At 38.0% G+C, this 11,444-nt stretch overlaps 1 long non-coding RNA gene across 1 annotated transcript; it reads right to left on the reverse strand.

Moving 5' to 3' along the window:
- LOC109369605 lies at positions 1 to 11,408 on the reverse strand. The gene is made up of 2 exons (XR_002118866.1): positions 10,626 to 11,408; positions 1 to 388 (listed from the first exon to the last, which is right to left on the reverse strand). It is a non-coding gene; the product is annotated as an uncharacterized LOC109369605 (long non-coding RNA).
- Between the last annotated feature and the right edge of the window lie 36 nt (positions 11,409 to 11,444).

Genomic DNA, 11,444 nt, shown 5'->3' on the forward strand with positions numbered 1-11,444 from the left:
TTTTGGTCACTACCTTTACTATAGCCTAAGTGCTTACAGTGGAAATATCCAAGAGCGCTTCCAATTTAACGCTATAAGAACCAAGTTCCACGCTCTTTGTTCTGGCTGGAAATGATGAGATTTGATTCTTCTAAAGCTTCATTTGGGATTAGTTTAAAGCCGCTGATTACTCTCCAAGCAAAAATTATAACAGAATTTATAAAGTGTGAGAATTAAAATAGATGTTCGTTAGGAGTATCTATATCTGTTACATGGGTTTTCTTACCTTCATAATGACAGTGTCTGAACTCCAATAATTAAACGTCGTAGCAGCTGATTGCCGGTAACTTTAATGAGGTCTGTCTGCTGTGTTTTGTCTGCAGTTCTCCAGGTACTTTGAGATGGATTTCTAGGAGTATTGGAGAACTAACTTTCACTATTATTTAGACACAATACATATGTAAAATTAGAGCTTAGTTTCAATTGCACATCTGAGTTTAGGATTTTTAAAGTCAGTAGTTCCCTAAAAAGATTGTAGGTGTGTCACCTAAGGTAGTATGGCTTAACCTCAGCAAATAACAAGAATAACTAAGATGCTTGTCTCTGATTCGCATGGACATTCAGATAATGCTTTCAGTTTTTGTCCTTTTGAAATGCTTATGTAGTAGAGAGGTTATAAATCAATTCTTGTAAGCCAAAATATCCTCTGCTTCCACTGTTAGAAAGCACTTTAACAGTATTAAAACTTTGCTGAAACTTGAATGCATTCCACAATCAATTTTTTAAAGAACTGTAAATAACAAGCAATTTTGGAGTAAAATAAATGATCCCTAACAAAGTTTAATGATAGCTTAGTTTAGTCACAGTCCTTCTTCTAGCAACAGACAGCTTAAAAAAATCATTTTTATAGCATATACATAATTTTAGATGGGAGGAATAAAGTTATGGAGCGAGTCTGTTAATTTATTCTGTGTGAGTATGATGAAGACTAGGAAAGTCTTTAACAACTACTCATCTTACATAGAAAGCTTGCCTTCTCTTTTGGGATTTCAGTTTGCTAATAGGATTCTCTTTGCAGGTAGCTAGCATTCGAGGTATTTCCTTTCTGCTCAGACTATTGCTTATCCTCATTGATCAAATCCCATCAATCCAATGAGAAAGATTTGTAAAGTATGTTTAAAAATAATATTTTAAAAATGAATGAAATCTAGATGTCTCTAATTTAGGAGTCTCTGAAGAATCATATTTTCCAGATGTTATTGGAACCCTCAAGAGTAGTATTTAAAGTTTTTTAAATTAATGAAAGCACCAACTCCTACTTAGCCACACAGCTTTGGAAATTGCAAATTTAAAAAGATAACAAGGTCTGTGATATAGTTGAGTGACCAAAATAATGCAGCCATATTATGAGCACTAATTTTAGCATTATAATGTTTACTTGTGATCTGAGCAGATACCCATTTTCAAGCAAAAAAAAGGGTTTAACTGTCTTAAAAAAAAAAAATAGATACAACTCAAGTCCCCTGCAGATAAATAACTGCACCTTTCTGCTTCAGATGAAGTTGTCATTCAGCATCCAGCTCAAGATATAGAAGGGAGGATGAAAAACGCTGCGCACATTAATGCTGTTCATCATGAAAATGAGTAATCAGATGAGCTTCAGATTGAAACAACAAAAAATCTAGCTTGGAAAAACCCACATGCTCTTATAATGTTTTGCTTGCTTGTTGGTTCTGCTCTTACTGCAATTGTAATAGCGTCCCATCACCACAATATTTAAGTGCTATATAGAAACTACACCCATGCAAAAAATCTCCAATTAGAGTTGTCTGAGAAGAAAAATAGGAATGAAAATTATGTATTCTGAGTGGCTTTTTTTTTTCCTTCTGATTTTATTATGCAGTCAGATTTGTGCTTGAAAAGCAAGGTATCATGCCTTTGTGCTACAGGCTAACCGTCAACTGGCACAGCCACGCTGTCCTTTTTGCACCACTACTTTTTTTACAGTTTAACTTTTCATGCTAGTTGAAAAGATGAAAAGCTATTCATGGAATAAATAGCAATAAAAGCTAGCCAACTCTAGCACTGCATAATGGAGTTTTAATGTATTCTTCCTGTCGGCATAGTGCATTTCTGTGATAATTTTATGTGACAGCATAATTAAACAGGAAAACAATTCCCATTTCCTATGTATTTTATCTATTTATCATCATTTATTTCTTTACTTTCTTGCTCTGCTATAAATAGTATTGTAAGGAGAGTTAAATAAGTTAAACCAATGCAATTACTTTTACAGACTGAAATTAAGTTCATATATCAATTTATGCTGGTTTGCATACAGCACCTACTATTTGCCCTGTACAAATAAATGCATTTGTTGCAGTATATTTATAGTGTCACTGTGGTTTCCATGTTTGCACTCCTTTTGAGTAATGTTCTGTATGTTAAAACTCGACATTTTAACAGTATTTTCAAACAATTTCATTCATTATCAAATAACCATTTATTACACCGTGGCAATTTCAAACCATTTACTGGACCCTCAAAGCATTGCTGAACAACGATTTATCAAGGAGTGTGCAAATTTTAGTGCTTATCACAGCAAATACAAAAAGTAACATTAAATAGGGACTTGACAACAGCTCTGAATACATTATCCTTTTTTAATCTTGATGAGTCATTTTTAGTAATAGCTACTTCAACGATTTGTTAATCTGGACACTGAGGGCAGTGTGCTAGATTGTTTCATTGCAGAAGACTCTCATTTAATCAATTCTTTAGTATGCGTGGGGTGTTATTTAACAACTGTGGGACACAAAAAGAAACATCACGCTGCCTTTGATTTTCTCCTGGTGCCTACCATGCCCCAACACTGCCATGCTTGAAGTGCACTTCGTATTTTATTTGAGCATGTATCTCACAAATGCCAGCTCTAGCCAGAGCTGTGCTGGTTTTCGCTTACCTCGGGTGAATAACAGTGATGCAAGTGACTTTAATTTTCTGTTTTCAGGCAGATCTATTTCCCAGTCTTCTGGCCAATAAATAGAATTGATTTAATTTCATATGTGACCACTTAGCTGCAAAATGCTGTTCATGCATTTCCATTTCTTTACTCTCCTAATTCTACTGAACTTGAGATCCACAGTATGACAGAGAACAAAGCTGATAATCACAAATGTCAAGTTAAGTTTCTGGAAGCATCTACGTGTAAATATTAAAAGAGAGTAGTATTTGAGGGAGACTTGAGGGAGTTCTCAAAGATCTTGCTAATCACTGAAGGGCTCATGCATTCCACTCACCATTAAATAAACTGTTAAGGCTTAAAATATTATAGGGCAAATTCTTGGAAGTTTCAGTGACTTGAGAATATTTCTGTTATGTGAGGTTCGTACGCGGCCTACAGCTGATCACATGTGAACACTGAATTTACACGAGCCCTGAATCAATCATTTGGTATTGCTGATTTCAGTTATAGTAACATTAAGCAGCTCCAGATAAAGCCTTGATCACACTCTACTAAACAACAGCAGCTTAACATCATCCTTACACAGAAGAACTTACAGGCTACAAGTTTACTAAATGAACAGAGATAACAAGAAATCACATCTTCCATACTGATTTTCCTTGGCCAAAGTGATGCAAAGAGCAAACTAGAACTTGCACAGATTTTCTGTATTTCAATCTTAATTTTAAAAACAAGCTGAAGGCATTGATTCATTGTCTCCAATTCAGAAGTGGTCATCAGGCCCACTTGTTCTGTTAGGCCTTCCATAGTGGAGCCAACAAAAGGAGCTTTTACTCATTAACTTAATAATGTAATCATTTAATTCAAATTGCCACAGCTTTCAAACTGTGCTGGTAAAACAGGCTGTAAATTGCAGTAGAAAACAAACAGGCAGCTTGTTCTGTAGCCTGCACCAGAGCATGGCGCGCTGTGCCAAAAAAAGTGCAGCTAGGCATGGTAGCTTCAGCAGCCAGTGGAGCAACAGCCCGATGCACCATGAATACATGCCTTTATACATGCAAAAAGGTAAAATCCTCTTCGCCTGCGTTGCTTCCACTGTAATGCCTTCTATTCTTTCATTTTACCTATGTATATCTTTATGTTTAATTTTAGACTCTCACAGTTTCCATGTTTAGTTGTTATTACCTTTTTGAAGGAATTTGAGGCTTCTATTTATTTATTTGTTTGCTTTTTGTCACCAGCTCTATTAGCATTCCGTGAGAATTTTCCTAGATTAACAGGATATGTGTGACCTATGGCTTTGAAAATCTTCTCTCATCATTTTGATACCTTCGCAGAGCACACAAAGAAAACTCATACAGAAAATAGAGAAATAAATAAATTAATTAAAAGAAAAGAAAAAGAAAATAACTTCATCCCAGCAAAAAGCATTAGAACTGATACTTAAATAAAATTGTCACTGAAGTCAGGAGGGTCAGATCATGCGCACTAAGAAGCTTTGGATTACCAATCAGTTAATGTTAGTGATGGCACATAATGCCAGAATAAATGAATGATAGCCCTGCTCATGCTTATTTAAAAAAGAATATATACATACATACATACATATATATATATATAGACATACCAAAAATTGTCATGTAAAAAAAATGTCTCAGGATCCACTGAAGCCAAGAATAAACAAGATTAAGCATCCAAAAAAGTCAGTAGTTTGGAGCTGCAGGTCTACACAGAATTTTGTACCTTGAAGTATTTTGGAGACAGATGTGCTTATAGCCAAACACACAAATGAGTATAATATAAGTCACATTGTGTCTGCTTCTTTTTATTTTCATCAGTCTAAATGACAAAGTCCTCAGATAATGAGGTATGCTTAAACCCAGCTGTTGTTGATCTGGAAGTGATCCTGAGATGACTGTTCTTCCCACCTCAGCCTCCTTTCCACTAGCCTGCCTGTCTGACATTACTATTCCTTGATTCATACTGCCTAACCAAATAATTTGGCTTCTTTTTCATCTCTCTATGAAACCATACATACATACATATATATGTATTTGTGGTAGACTTTCTGTGTTATGACCCAAAGAGGTTCACCAGCAACCTGCCAGAGCTAAGGCCTGAAATTGGCAATAAAGGTTTATAATATGATGAGGGCTAACAACACGCTTTCTCTCTGAATTTTTTCTCAGAGTTTTTCCTATGATCAAGTATACTGTTTCTACATGAGCACAAGCCTGAGTTCAGGGAGGAGAAGGGGGGTGTCAGCAAGCTAAGGTTTTGGTCATTCAAGGAGATATTATACAACGCATTAAATGCAGTGAGGATATCTGTCAAAATCTAAGGTCCTCCATCTCTGCCATTACCTACCTTCCATTATAGATTAATTTGACACTAATTGCAAAAATGATATAATCTTCAAAAACTATATGAATATTAAAGTTAATGGACAGGATAAAATCTTAAGTATTCTCACTGAATAAAAGCTTAGAAAGAATGGGCCATGGGCTGACACAGAAAGCTTAGATGTGAATTACATCAAAAAATTGTCTCTAACACCAAAAAAAAGCAAAAAGAAAGCAAAAGAGAACCAAAGGGGAATTTAGAGAAAACATGACTGGTACCGGGGTAGTAAATTTCAGAGAAATTACTGATGATGATGAGTGGGCAAAAAAACACACTGGGAGCCCTTTAGCTCTAAAAATGACTTTGGGACTAGACTTCGTTAAACTTAAAAAAACAACTAACAACAACACAAAAGCAAACAAAACAGCACAACAGCAACAAAGCACACACAAAAAAACGACAACCTAGAATATTTTTTCAAGTCTATACCACCTGCAGAAAATCAAGTACATGTGTATTTGGTGTATGTTGGACAGACTGCAGCATGTGATTTTGTCTTGCCAGCCTCTGTGTGTGTGAAATTTGCACTAGCAAACTAATCATAGCTTTGTGATATTCTTCCAGGTCCCTGTTTCTGGTAAAGGCATTGTAACGGAATAGACCCTTATCTGCACCAGATGGTACACGTCCCTGATGAATCATATGCCAGCTGCAGCCAGAATGCAACACGCTCCAACTATGCGGCCTCTTTCCTCTCACCGTGCAGCCAGCACAGCAAGGCTCATGAGCACTCAAAGCCACAGAACATGTGTCTCTATGTAGTTGTCCACAGTAGGCCTATGAAAGATGACAGCTTCCAGAGCCACACACTGTGCTCTTCCTGCTAGTCTTTTCACACAACAGGCAAAAAAGAAAATGGTTTCCTTCATCTATTATGTCTGTTATGTCCAAGAGGTTGGAAGGGCTCTGTTCTCCATCAGATGACACTGCTGTTTTCCCTATTATGTTTGCATTAAATTAAAGGGTGCTAGTTGGACTCTAACTTGACTCCTAACTGCCCCACTGCAGCACTAACGTCTGTGCTCTTGTGTACCAACTTAATGCAATTAGCAATATGTACAGCTTGCAAGGGAGAATAAGGGCGATGCTAACACATGGTTAATTAAGATATTACAGTTAGCTATTTGCTAGGCTAGCTCAGGGGAGTAGTAATAGGATATGGAGTCTTTCACCTTAAGTTCAGCAGTCTTACCCACAAATTCCCAGGCAGTGATCAGTAATTCCTCATTAACCCCGGAACAAAATGAATCTGACTCCACTCAGACATGTAGATGGCTTTTGAGCATGTCTGTCAACAAGGAGTATCACCATCTCTGTCAACTAAATTTCAAAGTGAAGAACTCCAGTGCTGTGAGTAAATAGGAGAAGTCGATGCCTTCCTGCAGAATTAACTTTTTTTCTTTTTTTGTCTTGAGACTCAACACACTAACATAATAAGTCCAGATAAAGACTTAAAGACTACAAATTAACTGGTGTCCTTTGGTGCCCCTGCAAGACAAACAGCAAATAGTACTACAATCTTAAGAGCTGGAGAAAAACATTCTGAAGGGGAAAAAAATTAAAAAAGCAAGAGTGAAAACTAAAAAACTAAAAACCACCGCACCTAAATTATAATGAATCTGCAAGAGGACCCTAATTTCATGATCCTACTTGCACTGCCAAGAACATAAAGAATCATTGCTTCTTGACATCATTCTTTTGCTGAAGGGCAATAACCTCCTCTGTATGCATTGCCTTAATCATGTCAAGTTGTGTCCCACAGATTTGCATATCTCCCAAGAAAGCACGGTGCATTGCCAGCAGCCTGATAGGCCAGATCAAAACAATTTCCTAATGTATGTTTACATCAGTTTTGGCTCCTGAGCCACTCTTGTTCTAGTTGTTCTCCAAAACAGAGCCAATTCCCTCTCTTAAAGCTGTGTGTTGCACTGGGGATAGGAAGGAGAATAAGCAGAACATGCATTGATACACTGGCCTTACCAAAATTGTGCAATGCTTTCTAGATTAATGAACTGCAAATCAGATACACCAATGAAACCACATGCTGGATATAAACCCAGTCCTCCGAGACGCGCTTGTTGTCACAAGTCAGAGAGGGAGGTGGGGGGAAGAGGGAAAGAGAGCGCGCAAGCCTGTGTGTGATGGGGGTGTAATGAATGCCAGCTACCCTCTCGACTCTCTGGGATATGTGGGGATGACAAACTCTCTGAGGAACAATTCCTTTGACTGGTTTGCTGAGGAAAGGAAACTTGTCATGCTGCCAAGAATAAAACTGCTTCTGGGCTTAGTTTTGAATTTTATAAAGTGAATAAGTGAAAAATGTATACACATTCACTTCAGACCCAAGTCATGAATAATTGAAAGAATATATAATTGTACCCAGTTTTCCCCTCAAGCTCAACCAGCAAAGATATCTTCTGTCCATGTAACGGGGTACCTCAAATTCCTTTCAGAAACTCTAAACAATCTTAACCGAATGTCACTGAATTCACACTGCATGCAAGTATGAATAACAGCCTGACTATCAGATAAGCAAAGGAAAAACTCAACAGTTTTAAATTAAGGAAGCTGCACATTTCTGGTTATACAAAAATGTTTTGCTAGTGTGGCTCATCCACATTTGATACTGGGTTCTGAAAACAGTATGACAGAAAATGTGTTATTAACACACTATGATGGTAGACATTAGACTGGTACTGCAAATGGCAGAGAGTACATTTTTATAAGGCACAGTAAGATAAAAATGTATACCAGGCCAAAAATACATATGCAAAAAATAAACTCAGAAAACAGAAGTTTTCTGTATCTGTTTGTAGTTCCTTTTTTTCCCCTAAGATAGGGAGATGTTCCAGTACAGATAGCAAAATGTAAGTTAACAGGAGACTGCCATATTTTCCTTCACTTATACTGAACTATATACTGAAGTGTATATATACATATATATAATATATATATACACACACACATGCACACTATGAGGTGCACTAGAACTGTTTAATGGTATTTTTATCAAAAAGACAGATGCAAGAGATTTACTGCTTATATTCTTCCACGTTATTCCACGTTATTTCTGTAGTTTATAAGTCACTTTCTACTGAGGTGAAACCTGGAATTACTATTCTCTGAAGACATGGTAGTTAGCAAATACAGTATGCATAGCAATGTATCTGGTATGGCCCACTTGCAGATACAGAAAGCTTATCTAAATACTAACAAAGAATATCAGTGACTTCTGTGAACAACATAACCATTATCCGCTCCCACTGTGGTATTAATGTTTGTATCCAACAAACTATGATGCTCTTTGATATGAATAATATGTTAAAAAAACCTGAATCACACACAGATGAACAGATTCAATTTAAGTAAAGATAATAGTTACATCTTCAAAATGGTCTGGGGTTTGGCTTGGCTGTTATGAAAGGTGCACATTCTTTATATTGTTGTACTTCCCTAGCTGAATTACAAACACAGAATGTTCACCTAGATCCAGTTTCTATCTTGGCTGCTAGTCAACAAGGTACTTGTTCATAGGAAAGGGCAAAACAGCAGACATGGGAAGTTCAATTCTGATTATGAAGAATGAGCACAGTGGGTTCTATCTGAAGTAGCTGAAGGAGGTTTGGGATAAACTGTATTGCAGTATTGGAGGACCATGGTGAGGACAGGATCATTTTCTGCTCAGTATTTTTTCCCTTGATACACAGAGAGGATAGAACTACCACAACTAGCTAGCTACGTCAGTGTGATAACAGATTGCAATTGTATACATGGCTTTATAAATACAATGATGACGCACCCTACAGGAATACCAAAGGAATATCAGCATATTGTACACTACTTTGTTTCTGTCCACGTCTGAGAATTATTACTGTATAATATGTTGCTCTTGTAATTGTGTAGCACAGGTGCCTAAGACAAAAGTAAAAAAAAAGGGTTGGAGAAAAAAAATTTTTATACTTTACAGGGAAAATGGCTGGGAGGAGTTACATACAAATCCAAACTCACAGAAACAGACTTTCAAACAAATATTTTTAAATTCCAACATTCCTGATCTGTTGCTTGAATCAGTTGAAAGAGAGCATTTGTAACATAGGGTTTGTTTTTTTATTTTAGAATTAATAGATGACATTTTACTAATGAGCAAAATATGAAATGACCATGAAAATGTGAATGTTTCAGTATTTAGTAGTTTTAGATTATTATTTTCTATATACAGGTTAATTGTGAATTATTTCAGACTTGAAGTTGTGTAGCAGTTGATTTTTCCCACATAGAGGACAAAATTAACATGACAGAGCATTATTCTTAGAAGCCTGCTCTCTTTGGTAAAGCTTTCGTGTGAGAATCTGCTTATATTTGCAGCTGTCTGATGTTTAAAAACAGAATTATTCAACATCTCCGAGTAGTTCTCTCTGACCCCTTGTTTGCTTGTTTTCTAGGTTACCCAGGAGCACCAGAAAGATTTCCAGCCGTGTTGTGCCACCCCGTGTAAGAAATGGGAAATTGCACAGCTCTGCTGACCTGGGTGGTGTCCTGCAAATGGCAATTTGTGCAATTTGAAGGCAGTTTTATCAGCAACCAAGTTATATTAAGAAAAGCTCGACAGTATTTTGTATGAAACATTGAAATGTTAAAACATTAACTTTAAACCTTTTGACATGATAAGTAATAGAGGCCCTTTTTATATTACAGGTCGGATGAAGGATAAGGAAGGTTGTCACACAGCCTCAGTTTTCAGAGCTCAGCGGAGCCCAGCTCCGTCTGGAATAATTCCAGCTGTTCACCAGCAGAATGAGATCTCTATCCACTCAGCCCTAAATACCTGACCAAGAGCCTTACAAACTGTGTACAGAATTCCTGCAACCAGATCTACACTATTAAAAACCGTGATGCTAGGGGCATGAGCTGTTCCCAGTATGTACACTAGTAATGGTAAATTTGGTGTGCAGCCAGGAGCAGACAGGAAAATGTAATGTCCTGAAACACCAAATAATGCTATTTTATCACCTTCTGTGGCTGTTACCTCCACAAACAAAAAATTAAACGGTGACAAAAGAGTTGGGAGAATAAAATACTGTTTTCCTTTTGCTGTTTCCCCTTCCTGTTTTATTGTATTTCTCATGCCAGTAGCTTCATACTTCCTTAGATTTAAGCTAACTCTTGCTCTGTGTTTGTAACTATTACCTGATAAGCCTATTTTGCAATAATGGCTCCAGGCCTCAGGCTGTTTGCTGTGAATTATACTAACTCCTTATAAATATTCTAACAAATTTACCTTAATTGCTTTATTTCCTTAGATTTCATCTTTGCTGGAGGGGGGTGAGCGTCTCTGCTTTCTATTCTTCTTTAGCAGTATATTCTTACACTGTAGGTTTCTCCATTCATGTCATGTACCATTAAATCACTTTTTTATTCTTCCCACCCTTCTTCTGCACACGTGTCTCGTTATACCAGGTTCCTGCTGTACCCTGGGCTCAAACAGATATTGGTGCATCTTTGCCTTCTGGACAACATTCTGGCTGTGAGAAGCAGGAATTCAGTTTGGTCACTGTCTGACTGCAGCAGTGTTACTGCACGGGGCCAGTTCTGTGTAGCTAAGTTTGTTGGCACAGCAATACATACGCTCACGTTCTAGCAGATGTACTGTTGCAGAAATCAGTTCCCGATTAAAAAATGAAACTTGCTCCTCAGTTTCATGAAGTCTGTGTGTACAAACGCTGCTTTCCTGCTGCTGGTTCCCAACCCACCGTGTCCCAGCAGGGCGGGAATCATAGAGCTGTTTCTCAGGCAGCATTCTGCATCTCCATCTCCTCTGTCGTTACCACTGCCAAACGACGGTGAGCTCAAGCTCTGTGTAGCCCCCCGGGCTCCTGCTGTGGGTGTGCAGTACCACTTGGTTTTACAGTACAGTACCACCTAGTTTCACAAGGACTGCTCAGCACCTCCGCCCCGCCACAGCCCGCATACAGGCTCCGCCCCGCCCCGCGCCTCGCGCTTTCAACGGCCGTCCGCGTGCGAGAAGCAAGCGCGCGTGCGCCAGCTATAGGAGGGCGGTGGCGGCGGCGCTTTGGCGCATGTGCGCATGTGCGCGAGC

The sequence above is a fragment of the Meleagris gallopavo genome, chromosome 12 (genome assembly GCF_000146605.3).
Source record: "Meleagris gallopavo isolate NT-WF06-2002-E0010 breed Aviagen turkey brand Nicholas breeding stock chromosome 12, Turkey_5.1, whole genome shotgun sequence".
Lineage (NCBI taxonomy): Eukaryota > Metazoa > Chordata > Aves > Galliformes > Phasianidae > Meleagris > Meleagris gallopavo.